Genomic DNA, 10707 nt, shown 5'->3' with positions numbered 1-10707 from the left:
TGTCAATTGCCCAACTGTAATTTGTTCACCCAACATGCTATTCGTCTTATGGGAGAGACACCTCTAGTGAACTGTGGACCCCGGTCCAATTCTCTTTACTGAAATACAATCTACTGCAATACTTGTTCTACTGTTTTCTGCAAACAATCATCTTCCACACAATACGGTTAACTCTTTGTTACAGCAAGCCGGTGAGATTGACAACCTCACTGTTTCGTTGGGGCAAAGTACTTTGGTTGTGTTGTGCAGGTTCCACGTTGGCGCCGGAATCACTGGTGTTGCGCCGCACTACATCTCGCCGCCATCAACCTTCAACGTGCTTCTTGACTCCTACTGGTCCGATTAAACCTTGGTTTCTTACTGAGGGAAACTTGCCGCTGTGCGCATCACACCTTCCTCTTGGGGTTCCCAACGGACGTGCCAACCACACGCATCAAGCAAATTTCTCGCCGTTGCGGGAGATCAAGACACGCTGCAAGGGAGTCTCCACTTCTCAATCTCTTTACTTTGTTTTTGTCTTGCTTAGTTTTATTTACTACTTTGTTTGCTGCACTAAATCAAAATACAAAAAAATTAGTTGCTAGTTTTACTTTACTTGCTATCTTGTTTGCTATATCAAAAACACAAAAAAATTAGTTACTTGTTTTACTTTACTTAATATCATGCATGTTTTTATTTCACTAGTTTGGCATAATGGACAAGAATGAGCTTCTATTTCTATTTCCTGATTTAAAACATGGATTGTTTGATGCGAAAATTAAAAAACCTATGGAATCTTATTTGCATGCTGGTAGTAATATTAGTATGAACGCTTTGAACACCATTGTTGATAATAATATAGAAAGTTCTAAGCTTGGGGAAGCTGGTTTTCATGATCTTTTTATTCCCCCAAGCATTGAGGAGAAAATTTACTTTGATGATACTTTGCCTCCTATTTATGATAATGATATTGGTCTTTTAGTACACTTTGTTATGGAGGATAAATTTGATTATGATTACAATATGCCTCCTATATTTGATGATGAGAATAATAATGATAGCTACTTTGTTGAATTTGCTCCCACTACAACTAATAAAATTGATTATGCCTATGTGGAGAGTAATAATTTTATGCATGAGACTCATGATAAGAATGCTTTATGTGATAGTTATATTGTTGAGTTTGCTCATGATGCTACTGAAAGTTATTATGAGAGAGGAAAATATGGTTGTAGAAATTTTCATGTTACTAAAACACCTCTCTATGTGCTGAAATTTTTGAAGCTACACTTGTTTTATCTTCCTGATCTTGTCATTTTGCTCTTCATGAATTTATTTGTGTACAAGATTCCTTTTCATAGGAAGCATGTTAGACTTAAATGTGTTTTGAATTTACCTCTTGATGCTCTCTTTTGCTTCAACTACTATTTCTTGCGAGTGCATCATTAAAACTGCTGAGCCCATCTTAATGGCTATAAAGAAAGAACTTCTTGGGAGATAACCCATGTGTTATTTTGCTACAGTACTTTGTTTTTATTTTGTGTCTTGGAAGTTGTTTACTACTGTAGCAACCTCTCCTTATCTTAGTTTTGTGTTTTGTTGTGCCAAGTTAAGCCGTTGATAGAAAAGTAAGTACTAGATTTGGATTACTGCACAGTTCCAGATTTCTTTGCTGTCACGAATCTGGGTCCACCTCCCTGTAGGTAGCTCAGAAAATTAAGCCAATTTACGTGCATGATCCTCAGATATGTACGCAACTTTCATTCAATTTGAGCATTTTCATTTGAGCAAGTCTGGTGCCATTTTAAAATTCGTCAATACGAACTGTTCTGTTTTGACAGATTCTGCCTTTTATTTCGCATTGCCTCTTTCGCTATGTTGGATGAATTTCTTTGATCCATTAATGTCCAGTAGCATTATGAAATGTCCAGAAGTGTTAAGATTGATTGTGTCACCTCTGAATATGTCAATTTATATTGTGCACTAACCCTCTAATGAGTTGTTTCGAGTTTGGTGTGGAGGAAGTTTTCAAGGATCAAGAGAGGAGTATGATGCAACATGATCAAGGAGAGTGAAAGCTCTAAGCTTGGGGATGCACCCGGTGGTTCACCCCTGCATATTCTAAGAAGACTCAAGCGTCTAAGCTTGGGGATGCCCAAGGCATCCCCTTCTTCATCGACAACATTATCAGGTTCCTCCCCTGAAACTATATTTTTATTCCATCACATCTTATGTGCTTTTTCTTGGAGCGTCGGTTTGTTTTTGTTTTTTGTTTTGTTTGAATAAAATGGATCCTAGCATTCACTTTATGGGAGAGACACGCTCCGCTGTAGCATATGGACAAGTATGTCCTTGGTTTCTACTCATAGTATTCATGGCGAAGTTTCTCCTTCGTTAAATTGTTATATGGTTGGAATTGGAAAATGATACATGTAGTAATTGCTATAAATGTCTTGGGTAATGTGATACTTGGCAATTGTTGTGCTCATGATTAAGCTCTTGCATCATATGCTTTGCACCCATTAATGAAGAAATACATAGAGCATGCTAAAATTTGGTTTGCATATTTGGTTTCTCTAAGGTCTAGATAATTTCTAGTATTGAGTTTGAACAACAAGGAAGACGGTGTAGAGTCTTATAATGTTTTCAATATGTCTTTTATGTGAGTTTTGCTGCACCGGTTCATCCTTGTGTTTGTTTCAAATAAGCCTTGCTAGCCTAAACCTTGTATCGAGAGGGAATACTTCTCATGCATCCAAATACTTGAGCCAACCACTATGCCATTTGTGTCCACCATACCTACCTACTACATGGTATTTTCCGCCATTCCAAAGTAAATTGCTTGAGTGCTACCTTTAAAATTCCATCATTCACCTTTGCAATATATAGCTCATGGGACAAATAGCTTAAAAAACTATTGTGGTATTGAATATGTAATTATGCACTTTATCTCTTATTAAGTTGCTTGTTGTGCGATAACCATGTTCACCGGGACGCCATCAACTTTTCATTGTTGAATTTCATGTGAGTTGCTATGCATGTCCGTCTTGTCTGAAGTAAGAGAGATCTACCACCATATGGTTAAGCATGCATATGTTAGAGAAGAACATTGGGCCGCTAACTAAAGCCATGCTCCATGGTGGAAGTTTCAGTTTTGGACAACAATCCTCAAATCTCAAATGAGAAAATTATTAATTGTTGGTACATGCTTATGCATAAAAGAGGAGTCCATTATCTGTTGTCTATGTTGTCCCGGTATGGATGTCTAAGTTGAAGAATAATCAATAGCGAGAAATCCAATGCGAGCTTTCTCCTTAGACCTTTGTACAGGCGGCATAGAGGTACCCCTTTGTGACACTTGGTAAAAACAATGCATTGTGATGATCCGGTAGTCCAAGCTAATTAGGACAAGGTGCGGGCACTATTAGTACACTATGCATGAGGCTTGCAACTTATAAGATATAATTTACATGATGCATATGCTTTATTACTACCGTTGACAAAATTGTTTCATGTTTTCAAAATCAAAGCTCTAGCACAAATATAGCAATCGATGCTTTTCCTCTATGGAGGACCATTCTTTTACTTTCAATGTTGAGTCAGTTCACCTATTTCTCTCCACCTCAAGAAGCAAACACTTGTGAACTGTGCATTGATTCCTACATATTTGCTTATTGCACTTATTATATTACTCTATGTTGACAATATCCATGAGATATACATGTTACAAGTTGAAAGCAACCGCTGAAACTTAATCTTCTTTTGTGTTGCTTCAATATCTTTACTTTGAATTGTTGCTTTATGAGTTAACTCTTATGCAAGACTTATTGATGCTTGTCTTGAAGTGCTATTCATGAAAAGTCTTTGCTATATGATTCACTTGTTTACTCATGTCATATACATTGTTTCGATCGCTGCATTCACTACATATGCTTTACAAATAGTATGATCAAGATTATGATGGCATGTCACTCCGAAATTATCTGTGTTATCGTTTTACCTGCTCGGGACGAGCAGAACTAAGCTTGGGGATGCTGATACGTCTCCGACGTATCGATAATTTCTTATGTTCCATGCCACATTATTGATGTTATCTACATGTTTTATGCACACTTTATGTCATATTCGTGCATTTTCTGGAACTAACCTATTAACAAGATGCCGAAGTGCCGATTCTTTGTTTTACTGCTGTTTTGGTTTCAGAAATCCTAGTAAGGAAATATTCTCGGAATTGGACGAAATCAAAGCCCAGGGGCCTATTTTCTCACGAAGCTTCCCGGAAGTCCGAAGGAGAGACGAAGAGGGGCCACAGGGAGCCACACTATAGGCGGCGCGGCCCCCTTGGCCGCGCGCCGGCCCGTAGTGTGGGGCCCCGTGCCGCCTCTTGACCTGCCCTTCCGCCTATAAAAAGCCCCGTGGACGAAACCCCCGATGCCGAGAGCCACGATACGGAAAACCTTCCCGGAGACGCCGCCAACGCCGATCCCATCTCGGGGGATCCAGGAGATCGCCTCCGGCACCCTGCCGGAGAGGGGAATCATCTCCCGGAGGACTCTACGCCGCCATGGTCGCCTCCGGTGTGATGTGTGAGTAGTCTACCCCTGGACTATGGGTCCATAGCAGTAGCTAGATGGTTGTCTTCTCCCCATTGTGCTATCATTGTCGGATCTTGTGAGCTGCCTAACATGATCAAGATCATCTATCTGTAATTCTATATGTTGCGTTTGTTGGGATCCGATGAATAGAGAATACTTGTTATGTTGATTATCAAAGTTATATCTATGTGTTGTTTATGATCTTGCATGCTCTCCGTTATTAGTAGATGCTCTGGCCAAGTTGATGCTAGTAACTCCAAGAGGGAGTATTTATGCTCGATAGTGGGTTCATGTCTCCGTGAATCTGGAGGGGTGACAAGAACCTCTAAGGTTATGGATGTGCTATTGCCACTAGGGATAAAACATTAGTGCTATGTTCAAGGATGTAGTCACTAGTTGCATTACGCGCAATACTTAATGCAATTGTCTGTTGTTAGCAACTTAATACTGGAGGGGGTTCGGATGATAACCTGAAGGTGGACTTTTTAGGCATAGATGCAGTTGGATGACGGTCTATGTACTTTGTCGTAATGCCCAATTAAATCTCACTATACTCATCATGATATGTATGTGCATGGTCATGCTCTCTTTATTTGTCAATTGCCCAACTGTAATTTGTTCACCCAACATGCTGTTCGTCTTATGGGAGAGACACCTCTAGTGAACTGTGGACCCCGGTCCAATTCTCTTTACTGAAATACAATCTACTGCAATACTTGTTCTACTGTTTTCTGCAAACAATCATCTTCCACACAATACGGTTAACTCTTTGTTACAGCAAGCCGGTGAGATTGACAACCTCACTGTTTCGTTGGGGCAAAGTACTTTGGTTGTGTTGTGCAGGTTCCACGTTGGCGCCGGAATCACTGGTGTTGCGCCGCACTACATCTCGCCGCCATCAACCTTCAACGTGCTTCTTGACTCCTACTGGTCCGATTAAACCTTGGTTTCTTACTGAGGGAAACTTGCCGCTGTGCGCATCACACCTTCCTCTTGGGGTTCCCAACGGACGTGCCAACCACACGCATCACACTCCACCACTATCCTCCTCAGGAATTTTTATGTTGGTATCTCTAGCTGGAATAGGTATGTTCTTGATTGTCTCGCGGGAGGTAATTTCCTAGGCACTCCTGCTTTAGAAGCTAGTTGCATTATTGAGAGTCTATTTGGAATACCACCTGTTAATGAAGTTAAAACTGAAATCTCTCTTGAAGATGTCATGAAAAAGTTGGAGACCATAGAGCAAAATCTTCCAAGTATTGAGACTAAATTGGGAGAATTACTTAATAGTAACGATAAATTTGACAAATCTCTAGGTGGAATTAATGAGAAAATTGCCATCTTAGAAGCTTGTGCTATTCATGATAATCAAACCCAAAGGATTAGTGAACTTGAAGAAGCTATGGGAACCTTGGGTTTAACTTTTTCATCTATTAAGTTTAGAGAGAAAGCTTATGTGGGTAAGGAGCAAAAGTTCATGTATGTCTCTAAGGTGCCTAAACCAAAAAACTATTATAGGCCTAAAATTGATAAAGCTCTTAATACCACTATAGAAAAGGGAGCATCTAAGATACCTAATGGGATAAGTTGTGAAAATTATGTTGATGCCTCGTTTCTTGATAATACTTGATACACACTTTCTGCGCCTAGCTGAAAGGCGTTAAAGAAAAGCGCTTATGGGAGACAACCCATGATTTTACTATAGCACTTTTGTTTTATATTTGAGTCTTGGAAGTTGTTACTACTGTAGCAACCTCTCCTTATCCTAATTTTGTTGCATTGTTGTGCCAAGTAAAGTCTTTGATAGTAAGGTTCATACTAGATTTGGATTACTGCGCAGAAACAGATTTCTTGCTGTCACGAATTTGGGTTGAATTCTCTGTAGGTAATTCAGAAAATTCTGCCAATTTACGTGAGTGATGGTCAGATATGTACGCAACTTTCATTCAATTTGAGCATTTTCATTTGAGCAAGTCTGGTGCCTCTTAAAAATTCTTCTTTACGGACTGTTCTGTTTTGACAGATTCTGCCTTTTATTTCACATTGCCTGTTTTGCTATGCTTGATGGATTTCTTTGTTCCATTAACTTTCAGTAGCTTTGTGCAATGTCCATAAGTGTTAAGAATGATTATGTCACCTCTGAACATGTGAATTTTGATTATGCACTAACCCTCTAATGAGTTGTTTTGAGTTTGGTGTGGAGGAAGTTTTCAAGGATCAAGAGAGGAGGATGATACAATATGATCAAGGAGAGTGAAAGCTCTAAGCTTGGGGTGCCCCGGTGGTTCATCCCTGCATATTTCAAGAAGACTGAAGCATCTAAGCTTGGGGATGCCCAAGGCATCCCCTTCTTCATCGACAACATTATCAGGTTCCTCTAGTGAAACTATATTTTTATTCCGTCACATCTTATGTGCTTTACTTGGAGCATCTGTATGTTTTTGTTTTGTTTTGTATGAATAAAGTTGGATCCTAGCATTCATTGTGTGGGAGAGAGACACGCTCCGATGTTGCATATGGACAAATATGTCATTAGGCTTTACTCATAATGTTCATGGCGAAGGTTAAAACTTCTTCGTTAATTGTTATATGGTTGGAAACGGGAAATGCTACATGTGGTAATTGGTAGAATGTCTTGAATAATTTGATACTTGGCAATTGTTGTGCTCATAAGGATCATGTTTAAGCTCTTGCATCATATACTTTGCACCTATTAGTGAAGAAATACATAGAGCTTGCTAAAATTTGGTTTGCATGATTGGTCTCTCTAAGGTCTAGATATTTTCTAGTAAGGGTTTGAACAACAAGGAAGACAGTGTAGAGTCTTATAATGCTTGCAATATGTTTTTATGTGAGTTTTGCTGTACCGGTTCATACTTGTGTTTGCTTCAAATAACCTTGCTAGCCTAAGCCTTGTATTGAGAGGGATTACTTCTCGTGCATCCAAATCCTTGAGCCAATAACTATGCCACTTGTGTCCACCATACCTACCTACTACATGGTATTTCTCCGCCATTCCAAAGTAAATTGCTTGAGTGCTACCTTTAAATTTCTATCCTTTATCTTTGCAATATATAGCTCATGGGACAAATAGCCTAAAAACTATTGTGGTATTGAATATGTACTTATGTATCTTATTTCTTATTAAGTTGCTTGTTGTGCGATAACCACGTTCCTGGGGACGCCATCAACTACCCTTTGTTGAATATCATGTGAGTTTTTATGCATGTTCGTCTTGTCTGAAGTAAGGGCAATTTACCATGAGTTGAATGGTTTGAGCATGCATATTGTTAGAGAAGAACATTGGGCCGCTAACTAAAGCCATGATCCATGGTGGAAGTTTCAGTTTTGGACAACAATCCTCAATCTCTTATGAGAATATTATTTGTTGTTGAATGCTTAAGCATTAAAGAGGAGTACATTATCAGTTGTCTATGTTGTCCCGGTATGGATGTCTAAGTTGAGAATAATCAAAAGCGAGAAATCCAATGCGAGCTTTCTCCTTAGACCTTTGTACAGGCGGCATAGAGGTACCCCTTTGTGATACTTGCTTAAAACATATGTACTGCAGTGATAATCTAGGTAATCCGAGCTAATTAGGACAAGGTGCGGGCACTATTGGTATACTATGCATGAGGCTTGCAACTTGTAGGATATAATTTACATAACACATATGCTTTATTACTACCATTGACAAAATTGTTTCTTGTTTTGAAAATAAAAGCTCTAGCACAAATATAGCAATCGATGCTTCCCTCTGCGAAGGGCCTTTCTTCTACTTTTATGTTGAGTCAGTCTACCCATTTCCTTCCACCTCAAGAAGCAAACACTTGTGTTAACTGTGCATTGATTCTTACATACTTGCATATTTGCATTCATCATATTACTTTATGTTGACAACTATCCATGAGATATACATGTTACAAGTTGAAAGCAACCGCTAAAACTTAATCTTCCTTTGTGTTGCTTCAATACCTTTACTATGAATTTATTGCTTTATGAGTTAACTCTTATGCAAGACTTATTGATGCTTGTCTTGAAAGTACTATTCATGAAACGTATTTGCTATATGATTCAGTTGTTTAACCATTGTCTTTACCATTGCTTTGGATCGCTGCATTCATTACATGTGCTTACAATAGTATTGATCAAGATTATGATAGCATGTCACTTCAGAAATTATCTTTGTTATCGTTTACCTACTCGGGACGAGTAGGAACTAAGCTTGGGGATGCTGATACGTCTCCAACGTATCGATAATTTCTTATGTTCCATGCTTGTTTTATGAAAATACCTACATGTTTTATACATACTTTATATCATATTTATGCATTTTCCGGCACTAACCTATTAACAAGATGCCGAAGAGCCAGTTGCTGTTTTCTGCTGTTTTTGGTTTCAGAAATCCTAGTAAGGAAATATTCTCGGAATTGGACGAAATCAATGCCCAGGATCTTACTTTTCCACGAAGCTTCCAGAACATCGGGGGAGATACGAATTGGGGCGACGAGGCGACGCCACACTAGGGCGGCGCGGCCAGGCCTTGGGCCACGCGGCCCTAGCGTGTGGGGCCCTCGTGACGCCCCCTGACCTACCCTTCCACCTACTTAAGCCTTCGTCGATAATAGTTCCAGTACCGAGAGCCACGATACGGAAAACCTTCCAGAGACGCCGCCGCCGCCAATCCCATCTCGGGGGATTCAGGAGATCCCCTCCGGCACCCTGCCGAAGAGGGGAATCATCTCCCGGAGGACTCTTCACCGCCATGGTCGCCTCCGGATTGATGTGTGAGTAGTTCACCCCTGGACTATGGGTCCATAGCAGTAGCTAGATGGTCGTCTTCTCCTAATTGTGCTATCATTGTTGGATCTTGTGAGCTGCCTAACATGATCAAGATCATCTATCTGTAATACTACATGTTGTGTTTGTTGGGATCCGATGAATAATGAATGCTATGTTATGTTGATTATCAATCTATCATCTATGTGTTGTTTATGATCTTGCATGCTCTCCGTTATTAGTAGAGGCTCTGGCCAAGTCGTTACTTGTAACTCCAAGAGGGAGTATTTATGCTCGATAGTGGGTTCATGCCTCCATTAAATCTGGGACAATGACAGAAAGTTCTAAGGTTGTGGATGTGCTGTTGCCACTAGGGATAAAACATCAATGCTATGTCTAAGGATGTATTTGTTGATTACATTACGCACCATACTTAATGCAATTGTCTGTTGTTTGCAACTTAATACTGGAGGGGGTTCGGATGATAACCTGAAGGTGGACTTTTTAGGCATAGATGCATGCTAGATAGTGGTCTATGTACTTTGTCGTAATGCCCAATTAAATCTCACACTACTCATCATAACATGTATGTGCATGGTCATGCCCTCTTTATTTGTCAATTGCCCAACTGTAATTTGTTCACCCAACATGCTATTTCTTATCGGAGAGACACCACTAGTGAACTGTGGACCCCGGTCCATTCTTTACATCGAATACAATCTACTGCAATACTCGTTCTACTGTTCTCTACAAACCTCATCATCCACACTATACATCTAATCCTTTGTTACAGCAAGCCGGTGAGATTGACAACCTCACTGTCACGTTGGGGCAAAGTAATTTGGTTGTGTTGTGCAGGTTCCACGTTGGCGCCGGAATCCCTGGTGTTGCGCCGCACTACACTCCGCCGCCATCAACCTTCAACGTGCTTCTTGGCTCCTACTGGTTCGCTAAACCTTGGTTTCTTACTGAGGAAAACTTGCTGTTGTACGCATCACACCTTCCTCTTGAGGTTCCCAACGGACGCGTGCTGTACGCATAACAAGCATCAGTGTGCAACCTCTGCAGAGTGTAAACCTATTCGAATAGCCGCGTCCGCGGTCATGGACAGTTGGAAAGGCCATACTGTTTCCGTCATCAGAATTTTCTATCAAATTTGACTTGTGAATTGAACTTGAAAGGTGACTTTGAATTTGAATCACAACAGAGTCGTGGGAATGACACTAATGTTCCCACTTGAGTTTGTTAGCCCATGAGGAGGTTTGATTAAAAATGTTTATGAACTAAAATTGGCTTTATGCAAATAACCCTAGAGCTTAGAACACCCTCAATAGAAATGTTAAGTACTTACACT

Source organism: Lolium perenne, chromosome 1, assembly GCF_019359855.2.
Source record: "Lolium perenne isolate Kyuss_39 chromosome 1, Kyuss_2.0, whole genome shotgun sequence".
Taxonomy (NCBI): Eukaryota; Viridiplantae; Streptophyta; class Magnoliopsida; order Poales; family Poaceae; genus Lolium; species Lolium perenne.
The sequence above is the reverse complement of the archived record's forward strand: the minus strand, read 5'-3'. Positions refer to the sequence as shown.